Source organism: Cannabis sativa, chromosome 1 (genome assembly GCF_029168945.1).
Source record: "Cannabis sativa cultivar Pink pepper isolate KNU-18-1 chromosome 1, ASM2916894v1, whole genome shotgun sequence".
NCBI classification, from domain to species: Eukaryota; Viridiplantae; Streptophyta; class Magnoliopsida; order Rosales; family Cannabaceae; genus Cannabis; species Cannabis sativa.
The window spans coordinates 72,663,226-72,674,812 of record NC_083601.1 but is presented as its reverse complement, the minus strand read 5'-3'; positions in this window follow the sequence as shown (position 1 = coordinate 72,674,812).

Genomic DNA, 11,587 nt, shown 5'->3' with positions numbered 1-11,587 from the left:
TATTAAAGTTCATACCATAGTCCATAATATTACTACATATTCATAGTTATAATGTTCAAATTAAAAATATACTTATATATTTAATGTCCATATAATCATTTATAAAATAAATACATGGATTGGTGCCTCGGCTCCTCAATATTAAAACTTGAATTTGAAACGTTCCTTGGGGCTTAGGCTTTGACTCCTCTTCTTTTTTTCATGATATTATCTGTATTCCAAACAGGACCAGCCCTAGGCTAAGGCGGACTAGGCCCGCGCCTAGGGCTCACTTTTATTAGGGGTCCAAATAAAAAAATTTAACTTTTAATAATAAATATATATATTTTTTAATAATTTTTAAAAATATTATTTATTGTTATAAAAAGTGTCCAAAAAAATTATTTTTTAGGACCCAAATTAACTTAGAGTCGGCCCTAATTCTAAAGTTTCACATCTTTCATAATCAAAATCAATAATCAAAGAATTAAAACCTTAAGTAGCTATATTTAAAAAATATTTACTTAATTAATACTTATTTCTTACTATTAAATTCCAAGTTGATTGCACTGATAAATTGGAGTTGCCTAAGGTAGTGGGCGAAGCAATGGCTGTTAAAATCAAACAAATGACAATACCTAATAATACATTAATGCATATTTTAATATTTATACATATGCAATATCTATATATAAAGGAGAGGAATAGAACGATGACATAACACTCTATAATCGATCTCTCCAAAGTTATTTTTTCTCTCTCATTAATTCTCTCATTTTTAATATTTTATTAGAGCATAAATTTAATATTTTACTATTATTTTAATAAATTTTTTATAAAAAATATCTAGCATAAACTAATTATGTTTTTTAAAAAAACTATGTATATAATACTATACGTTATTATTATTATTATTATTATCATGTTTTTTTAAATAAATAAATTTATATATTTATATCACAATTAATAAAAAATAATAACTACTTTTAAAATAAATAAATTATAAAAATATATATTTTTTTAAAATATCATTCATCAAAAAATTACTCACATTATAATTAATATATATCATATATTTCTCTAATTCTTTTCACCGCCATATATATATATACTAGCAAAAAGTTATGTACGAGCCACGTATACTAAATTTTATACTAGATTTTTTTTACGTTATTTAAAAGTGATACAATTAAAAATTAAAAAAAATATAATAATTAGTTATTAGGTGAAATTATTATTATGTGTATCTAAATACTATCATTTATAATTTTTGACAATTAAAAGTAAATACCGGATGCAATATATTAGTGTACACTGTATTCTTTGTGGAGTTCTTATCTTGTTGTGCAGTAGTGACTGGTCAAATCAAAACTCTAACAATAAATGTTGTTTTTGCTCTTGATAAAACTATATATAAGTGAAAAACTTATTGGGGTAATTTAATATTTGGCCTATACTTTTTTAATCATTGCAAAACTTAAATCTTATAAAAAACTGAGTTTGTTTAAACGGAAAGCCACTATTTTAAAACAAGGATGTGGTAGAGAAATAGGGGAAGTAGAAACTTGATGATGAGTGTGCTTTATTTTTATAGTGTGAAAAGTTAATGACTTGTATAATTATTAATGAAACTAATAATAAGGAGTTAATTACTTTTGTTTAAAAGGAAAATTAAACAACTGGGAAGATGCAGATTAACAGTGCTACTAATCGACCGTATGAGTTTGACTAATAATATAGTATTCTTTTGATATTTGAGGGTTTCTATTGAAAAGACCGAAATTGATTGAACATAAGAGAAGTTTGGTCACAAAAGCCTCAGAAAAGTAATACTAATAAGGAGACATAATAAGAGACAAAGGAAGAGTGATGATGTGGATTTCTAGTCTTGATCCTATATGTCAAAACAAAACAAGGTATCAATGACTTCTGCATCAATTATTTCTATCCAAACAAAAAGAAGAGTTTCCTGTTTTCCAATCTTATTAGCAGATTAAAAACTTAAAACCCTAAGTACAGTACCTGTTTTCCAATGAGTGAATATACATAAAACTTCAAAGTGAGCAGTGCAAACTCCAAATCTAATGAATTGAGTAACATTTTGTTCTTGAAAATTAGTGATGCTTTAGGGGTATTGAATATAGTCATATAAATAAAGAGCAGAGAAAAATCCAATTCGATTAAAAAAACATCAACGAAGATTTCTCACTAACCATACTTCTCAATCATATATGGAGAAGAGATTGTACATGTAATTTTTTTACAAAGCTTCCAAATGCCCAAATCGACTCTACTGCCGATCGCAGATCTTCCATCTTCAATCGACTCATCCATATGGCCAAATTACTCTATCAGCCCAAATGGCAAGTTATACTTGGAGACTGAGGGGCCATCAATGGCTACGGGGTTTTTTCATGAGCACAATTAGTATATCTAGTCTTAAAACATAAATCCATTGTTTCATGTGAGCAACACATAATTCAATGCCATTACGAGAAATAGTTGAAATAGAACTCGAAAAATTCAATTTAAAACTTTGTGTTTGTAAACATGAAACACTAATCAAGTTTCTACTAAAATTTAGAATAAACAAAATATTGTCTAATAACAAAAATTTATTCTGAAACTTGAGGCGAGCTTTTCCTCTAGCTTGGACCGATACTAATTCACCATTACCAACTGTTAACTCAAACTTTTCGATCTCCTTGTTTTGATGATTAGCAAATATTTGATTATTATTTGTTACTAATGATTTATTGATTTTGTAGCAAATTTAAAAGAGAAAATAAATATTTTGGTATTTTTACCAAACTTTTAAAAGCAACACTAAATGGACTCAACAAGCATATCAAGAGCAAAAGATTCATCAAGGGATCAACAACTCAAGACCCTATTCAAAAGAGGTCTTCAAAATCCCAAAGTCAAAAAGTCAACCTGAAAGTCAAAGTCAAAGTCAAAGTCAAGGTCAACTCTCGGGAAAAATCAACTTGGGATCAAAAACATGCAAATCAAGCTAGGAGGGTCATCTACATCAAGACTACTCAAAATTAAATGGTATAAATCTACTTTAGTCTTGTTAAAGCGATTTGCATAGCACACTAAGTTTTTATAAATTTGAATTTTGGCCCATTCACTAACTTGTGCAACAAGTTTTCTCACACGATAGTTCAAAAAATCTTTTGATTGAATTTCTAAATTACATTTTGTTTAACTAAGAGAACAAAGTTGGAATTTCTGAAATCGGATAATCGAGTAAGAAGTTATGCGCGTTTAAGTCCCGAAAAATGGCACTTTTGCCACTGGTCGGTCATCCGGAATTCGGATGGCAACCGGAATTCCGGTTGCAATCAATCTGGAATTCCGGTTCCCATCCGGACTTCCGGTTCATGGCTGACCCCACCTCGGGAAACGTGCTAACGGCTATAAACGGCTAGTTTTTTATCAAACACTATATAAACTCGATTTTTCTTTCAAAAAATAAGTTGGTTGAGCATTTATTACATATATCTAACCTATCTAAGTGAGATTAAGGAGCTTCTAAGTTTGAAATCCAAACCAACACATTTCACACACTTTGAGCCAAAATTTGATTTTATTCATCTTAAGTGTGCTTGCTTTTCACTCTAGGTTTCCATTGTATCATCATATTTCTAGAGTGATTTTAGCTTGTATATCAAACACATTTCCATATTGTGATTGAGGTGAGGTTGGCACCGGTTTTGTAAACAACCCGGAAATAGTGAGATTGGCACTTTAACAATCCGAGAAAGAGGTTAATAGTCCTCGGGGGTGCGAAACTATTGTAAGAGGTTTGGAAATACCTTGGTGAAAATTTCCGGTTGTAAGGGTTAGTCGAAGCCCGTTAACTTGGCTCGATATTGGAACTCAAAGCTAGGTCCATAGCTTTGAAGACCAAGGACGTAGGTGGCATAGTTCTACCGAACCTTGTAAAAATCGAGAGTTTGCATTTTCTAATCCTTAAACTCTTTACTTTACAAGTTTAATTATTTGTCTTAATATATTGCTTGCCATACTACTTGCTTTTACTTGATTAATTGACTAATTGCATAATTTTGTGTTAAAAGTTTTAATTTTCCAAAATTAGTTTAAATTTCCAATTCACCCCCCCTCTTGGAAACATATCTTGGGCTAACAATTGGTATCAGAGCAAGGGCTCAAATTATTTGATTAGATTTCACAATCTAGAGCATGGCGTTTCCAAGTAATTCACAAAATAACATGTTAGAAGGTTTTAGCACAAATAGAGCACCATACTTCAATGGAGTAGATTTTCCTTATTGGAAAATTAGAATGGAAACTTACCTTCAATCTATTGACTATGATTTGTGGCATATTGTATACTAGTGGTCCTTATGTTGCTAAACATGTCATAAATGGTGTTGAAGTAATTAAGACTTATGAAGCATATGATGAAAATGATAAGAAAATGCTTTCTAAAAATGCTAAAGCTAAATATGCTCTTATATGTGGTTTGGATAGAGATATTTTTAAAAATATTGAACAAGCCTCTACCGCTTATGATATGTGGAAAATGCTTGAAGTTACTCATCAAGGAACTAGTCTTTATGAAGGAAACTAAAATTCAAATTTATTCCACTCAATATGAGAACTTTAAGATGAAATCGGATGAAACCATTGCTAATATGTATACTCGCTTCACTACAATTACTAATGGTTTGAACTCTCTTGGCAAGGTACTTACTCAAAAGGATATGGTGACCAAGATTTTGAGAAGTCTCACCAAGGCGTATCAAGGAAAGGTGGTTGCCATTCAAGAAGCCAAGGATCTCTCAACACTTCCCTTGGAAGAACTAATTGGCTCACTCATGAACCATGAAATTTTCATGAGTGCTCAAGAAGAAGAGGAAGTTGAGAAGAAAAAGAAGACTATTGCATTCAAGTCTTCCTCCTCCCATGCCATTAGTGAAGAAGATGAGGAAAGCTTATGTAGTGACATGGAGGACTTGGCACTCTTCTCTAAGAAATACAAAAAGTTCATGAAATTCAAAAAGAACTTTGGGAAGAGGCCACAAAGAGGGAGTGACTCAAAAGAAAGAAAAAGCAAAGATGATCCACCAATTTGCTTTGAGTGCAAGAAGCCCGGACATATGAAGATGGATTGTCCAATGAGAAAGAAGAACAAATACAAAGGAAGGGCAATGTTGGCGGATTGGCTCAATAGTGACGAAGAGGACTCCGAAGAAGAAGGAAAGAATGAAGTGGCAAACATGTGCATGATGGCACTTGATGATGGGGTAAGCATTTCTAACCAAAATAATTGTGATAGTGAAAATGATGATGATAACTTAGATATGTCATATGATGAGTTGTCTAATTCATTTAAGGAACTATTTGATGATTTTGGTAAATTGCTTGTTAAAAACCAAACCCTTAGAGAGAAGACCAACATGCTTTTAAAAGAAATTGAGATTTTGAAAATAAATGAAAAAGAACTTATAGCTAAATCTCAATGTACTACATGTGCTTCACATAAGAAAGAAATTATTGATTTGAAAGCCCATGTGAGAAGCCTAAAAAATGACATATATACCTTCACTAGAGGTAAGGAAGGCTATGATCTCATGGTGGGAAACCAATCACGTGGTTTTTCAAAAAATGGTATTGGTTATGATCCTAGTAAGAAACAAAAATTTTTGAGAAACTTTTTTGTGAAATCATCTAGTCTACCTCACTTTACATGCACATATTGTAACTTAGAGATGGCCATACTATTTCCTATTGTCATGTAAAGAAATTTGCATATCTAGGCAAGACTAAATGGGTACCAAAGGGTTCTAGAACTAACATGAATGGACCCAAAGTTATATGGGTACCAAAAGCCAACAAATGAATTTGTTTTTGTAGGAATCAACAAGAAAGAGCCAAAGCTTATGGTTCTTGGATAGTGGATGTTCAAAGCATATGACCGGTGATCCATCAAGATTTTCAAGCTTTAAAAGCAAGGAAAGTGGCTTTGTCACTTTTGGAGACAATTCAAAAGGAAAAATCTTGGGCATTGGTGATATCGGTAACATATACTCTCCATGTATTAAAAATGTGCTTCTTGTTGATAATCTTAAACATAACTTGCTTAGTATTAGTCAATTATGTGATATAGGTTTTCGTGTTGTGTTTGAATCCTCAAAATGCTCCATTGAAAATGTTTCAACCAATGAAGTTATTTTCCTTGGAGTAAGGAAGGATAATGTGTATGTTATTGATGTTGACTCTTTTGATAGTAAAAATAAATGTTTAACCGTTATGAATGATAATTCTTGGTTGTGGCATAGAAGATTAGGACATGCTAGTATGGATTCTATTTCAAAATTGGTTAGAAAAGATCTTGTTATTGGTTTGCCATCTATTAGTTTGTTAAAGATAAACTTTGTGATGCATGCCAATTTGGAAAACAAATTAAAACATCTTTTCATTCCAAGAAAGAAATTTCAACTACTAGACCTTTGCAATTGCTTCATATTGATTTATTTGGTCCTTCTAGAATTGCTAGTCTTGGTGGTAAATACTATGCATTTGTAATTGTTGATGATTTTTCAAGATTTACTTGGGTTATTTTCTTGACTCTTAAAAGTGATGTTTTGGAAAACTTTGTCAAATTTTGTAAAAATGTGCAAAATGAAAAAGGATATTCTATTACCTCCGTTAGGAGTGACCATGGTGGTGAGTTTGACAATGATGCCTTAGAATTGTTTTGTGATGATCATGGTTTTAACCATAACTTTTCGGCACCAAGAACTCCACAACAAAATGGAGTTGTCGAAAGGAAGAATAGAACAATTCAAGAAATGGCTAGGTCAATGCTAAATGAAATTTCATTACCAAAATACTTTTGGGCCGAGGCCGTCAATACTTCTTGTTATATTTTGAATCGTGTTTTCATTAGGCCCAACATGAATAAAACCCCTTATGAGCTTTGGAAAGGAAGAAAACCCAACATTGGCTATTTTAAAGTTTTTGGATGCAAATGTTACATTTTAAACACCAAGGACAACCTTGGAAAATTTGATGCTAAATCCGATGTTAGAATTTTTATAGGGTATTCAACACATAGTAAAGCTTATAGAATTTATAACAAAAGAACTAATGTTGTTGAAGAATCTATTCATGTTGCTTTTGATGAGACTAACCCGCCTACAAGCAAAAGTTTAGATGATGATGTTGTAGGTTTGGGAGATGAGGTTCAAAATCTCGAAATTGGAGAGACTTCTAATGCTCCTTCACAAACTCCCAAAGAGGAATCACCCGTGGAAAAGGTAAATGAAAGCCAAGGTATGAACTCTAACCTTCCACATGAGTGGAAATTCAAAAGTGCTCATCCTATAGACCAAATTCTAGGTGATCCTTCTCAAGGTGTCACTACTAGAAACTCCCTTAGAAACTTGTGTAATTTCATTGCTTTTATTTCTCAAATTGAACCAAAGAATTTTAAAGAGGCCGAAGTTGATGAATTTTGGCTTCTAGCTATGCAAGAAGAAATAAATCAATTTATAAGAAATAATGTTTGGGAGTTAGTTCCAAGACCGTCACATCAATCGGTGATTGGAACAAAATGGGTCTATAGAAATAAGGTAGATGAGCATGGGGTCATTGTGCGTAACAAGGCTAGATTAGTGGCCCAAGGTTACAATCAAGAAGAAGGAATTGATTATGAGGAAACCTTTGCCCCGGTAGCAAGACTTGAGTCCATTAGAATGTTGTTAGCTTTTGCATGCCACAAGAATTTTATCTTGTATCAAATGGATGTAAAAAGCGCATTCTTAAATGGGTACATTATGGAAGAGGTTTATGTCTCTCAACCACCCGGTTTTCAAAATCATAAATACCACTAACCATGTTTACAAATTGAAAAAGGCTTTATATGGTTTAAAGCAAGCTCCTAGAGCTTGGTATGAAAGATTAAGCACTTTTCTTATTTCAAATGGTTTTTCAATGGGAAAAGCGGATAATACACTTTTTATAAAAAGAAAATCCAAAGACATTATTATAGTACAAATTTATGTTGATGATATTATCTTTGGTGCTACTAATGATGCTCTTTGTGAAGAATTTTCTAAGTGTATGCATAGTGAGTTTGAGATGAGCATGATGGGAGAACTCAACTTTTTTCTTGGACTTCAAATCAAGCAACAAAAAGATGGCATATTCATAGGTCAAACTAAGTACATCAAGGATCTCCTTCAAAAGTTTGACTTGGCAAATGCAAAGTCCATGAATACACCCATGAGCACATCCATAAAGATGGACAAAGATGAAAGCGGTAAGAATGTGGACATCACCAAGTATCGAGGTATGATTGGCTCTTTATTATATTTAACCGCTAGTAGACCGGATATTTTGTTTAGTGTTGGTCTTTGTGCTAGGTACCAATCTTGTCCTAAAGAATCCCACTTAAGTGCCGTTAAAAGAATATTTAGATACTTGATAGGCACAATGAATCTAGGACTTTGGTACCCCAAGAACTCAAACTTTGAAATAGTTAGCTACTCGGATGCCGACTTTGCCGGTTGTAAGACGGATAGAAAAAGTACTAGTGGAACTTGTCACTTTTTAGGAAATTCCTTAGTGTCATGGTTTAGCAAGAAACAAAACTCGGTAGCTCTATCCACAACCGAAGCCGAATATATAGCCGCGGGTAGTTGTTGTGCACAAATACTTTGGATGAAACAAACTCTTAAGGATTTTGATATTGATTTTGAATGTACACCCATAAATTGTGATAACACTAGTGCCATTAACCTCTCTAAGAATCCAATATTGCATTCTAGAGCCAAGCATATTGACATAAGGCACCACTTCCTTAGAGATCATATCCAAAGAGGTGATATTATGCTAGACTTTGTAAGCACCGAATTCCAATTAGCGGATATATTCACCAAGCCTCTTAGTGATGAGAGATTTAGTTTCATTAGAAGAGAGCTAGGCATGACCAACTTAAATGAAATATAAGGTTTGCTAGCTATAAAAAATTTCATATCTCTTTACTTACTTATTTATGCATAATTGTTCCAAATATGATATTAATGAGATTTATATGCATAGATGAGAAAATTTATTGATACTTGACCTATATGAACTATCCTTGTTGAAAAACTTAAAATTATAGGTCAAAATGTGGATTTTTGGTGAACTTTGGACTTGTTTTTAAACAAGTGAACATGTGAATTTTTGCATATTTGATTTTCTTGTGTGTCTATATGCTTGAATATATAAAATTGAATGTATTTAGTATGCCTATAGGTTTGCCTTGATTGAAATTTGCATGAAACAAATTTTTGGTACCTCACTTGTTGAATTTTTAGATTTTTAGGCCTAAAAGAGTGTTTTTCGCCAAACTCTCTCATTTTTCCACATTTTTCGATTCCGTAAGTTTGTACACCTCATATTTTATTTTATAAAACTGCTGGAAAAAGAATTTTTTAATTTCGTTGCATAAAACTCATTTTTGGTACGGTTCTAGTTTTCTTGGCAATTTTCGAAAAACTTACCGTAAATCGTCATTTTTCATTATTTTTCAGATTTTCTTGTTTGAGCAATTTTGTTTTATCATATTAAAGGTATTAGAATTGGTTTGGGGTCATTTGGGTCAAAATTGAATTTTTTAGCACGTTTTTAGGATTTTTTTTTTTTTTTTGCTGGTCCTGTACCAACCGGAATTCCGGTTGTACCATCCGGAATTCCGGATGGCACAGGATCAGCAACAGGGGTGTTTTTGTCATTTTATTGCGATTTTTTTCCCTTTTTAAACCCTACCACCGAATTTTTTCTCCCCCATTCAGTTTTCAACCACTAAAACGGGCCACCATCTCCTTCTCTCTAAAATTCTCTCTTTCAAAGCCTCACTCTCATCTTCCAATAATTAAAAAAAAAAGAGAGAAGTGTGTTCTTCAATGGCTTCCTCATCAAGAGCTCCCAAGAGAATGGCTAGTGCAATTCAACAAAGGGAAATAAGGGCAAAAGCAAGGCAAGAGCCCACTCTCTTCTTCAATGATGAAGATCACAACAAGTTTGTCAATGATTTCTCCTCTAGGAAAATTCTCAAAGGTAAAATTTGTGATCTCCCTAGCCTTGATTGTGTTGATTTTAGTCATCATTTTGATACCCTAGGATGGACATCTTTCATTCAAATTAATACTCCATTGTATCCTAGGCTAGTTCAAGGTTTTTATGCTTGTATTAAACCTACATTAGAACCTTTAGGTGTTAGAGGAACCCTTAGAGGAGTAGCTTTTGAACTCAATGTAGCATCTCTTAATGACATGTTAGGAGCACCAAATGGTGGCATATTACTTGAACCCAAACTTTCTCTCAAAAATGATGCCATTTTTAACTTTGATGAGTGTTCTAGGAATATTTGTGGTGATGGCCCTTTTATTATGAGACCAAAAAGACACCAACTCACTTTAGAGGCTAAAATCCTCCACAAATTTATTGTTGCAAATCTTGCTCCTAGAAGTGGCCACCAAGATGAGATCAATTCCATTGATCAATTACTCATGCATCTCATTATAGCCAAAACCACACCCATCAACCTAGGCTATCTTATTTTAAAATTCATACTTGATGTGGACAAGCCTAATATGATTAAGGCACTTCCCTTTGGTTTTCTTCTTAGCTACCTTTTTCCTCTCTTAGGAATTCCTACCCTACATGAAAAGAAAAATGATCCTACCTCTAGTGACATTCTAGGATCCAAAACTTTCAAGGCTATGGGTTACAAATTCCTTAACAATGAGTGGGTGTTCACACCCAAAAGAGGGCAAAGAATGCAAATTGATTTGGAGAGTGATGATGAAGAAATTAATTTGCCCGCAAGTGAAAGTGAAGAAGAAGAAGAAGAAGAAGAAGAAGAGATGCCTCCTCAAGCTCCTCCCATGCCTACTTTTTCCCAATTCAACCTTGAGGAAGCGTTTACTCGTCTTCACACTTCGGTTGACAACCAATTTCAAACCTTGCGAAATGATCTCAACTCACAACTCACCAACCTCAACAATGACATTAACACCATGAGGAGTGACATGGTTCATGGGTTTGCTAATGTGCAAGAGGAGATGGGACAATGGAGGGCATACATGGATCGCTTTGGCCCCCCACCAAACTAGTTCTTGCATTATTTTTTTTGGCTTATTTAGTTTCTTTTTTTTCTTTTTTGGTTGTGTGCAAAGGCTTCATGCCTTTTGACTTTGTGTTAGTTGGTACTTTTTTTTTATTTGTTTGCTGTGTTGAATGTTATTTTGGATGTTATGTTTTTTTTAATGCATTGGCTTGTTGCTTTGTTTTTATTTTTTATTATTCTTTTCTCTTTTCTTTTATTTTTTTGTGAATTCCTTGCCACCCTTTTTGATGAATCAAAAGGGGGAGAACAACTATTGATTAATTTTTGGCATCACCTCAAATTTTTTTTTTGGTATCTAATCCTTTTATCATAAGTAAAAATTGAGGGGGAGTTTACAAATTCATGCAAGGTAAAATTAAAAGGTAAATTTTTTTTTTCTTGCACACATTAAGGGGGAGCTAATCCAACTTACTTTGCTTAATTTTTTTTTTCTTTCCCTTTAAAAATAATCAAATA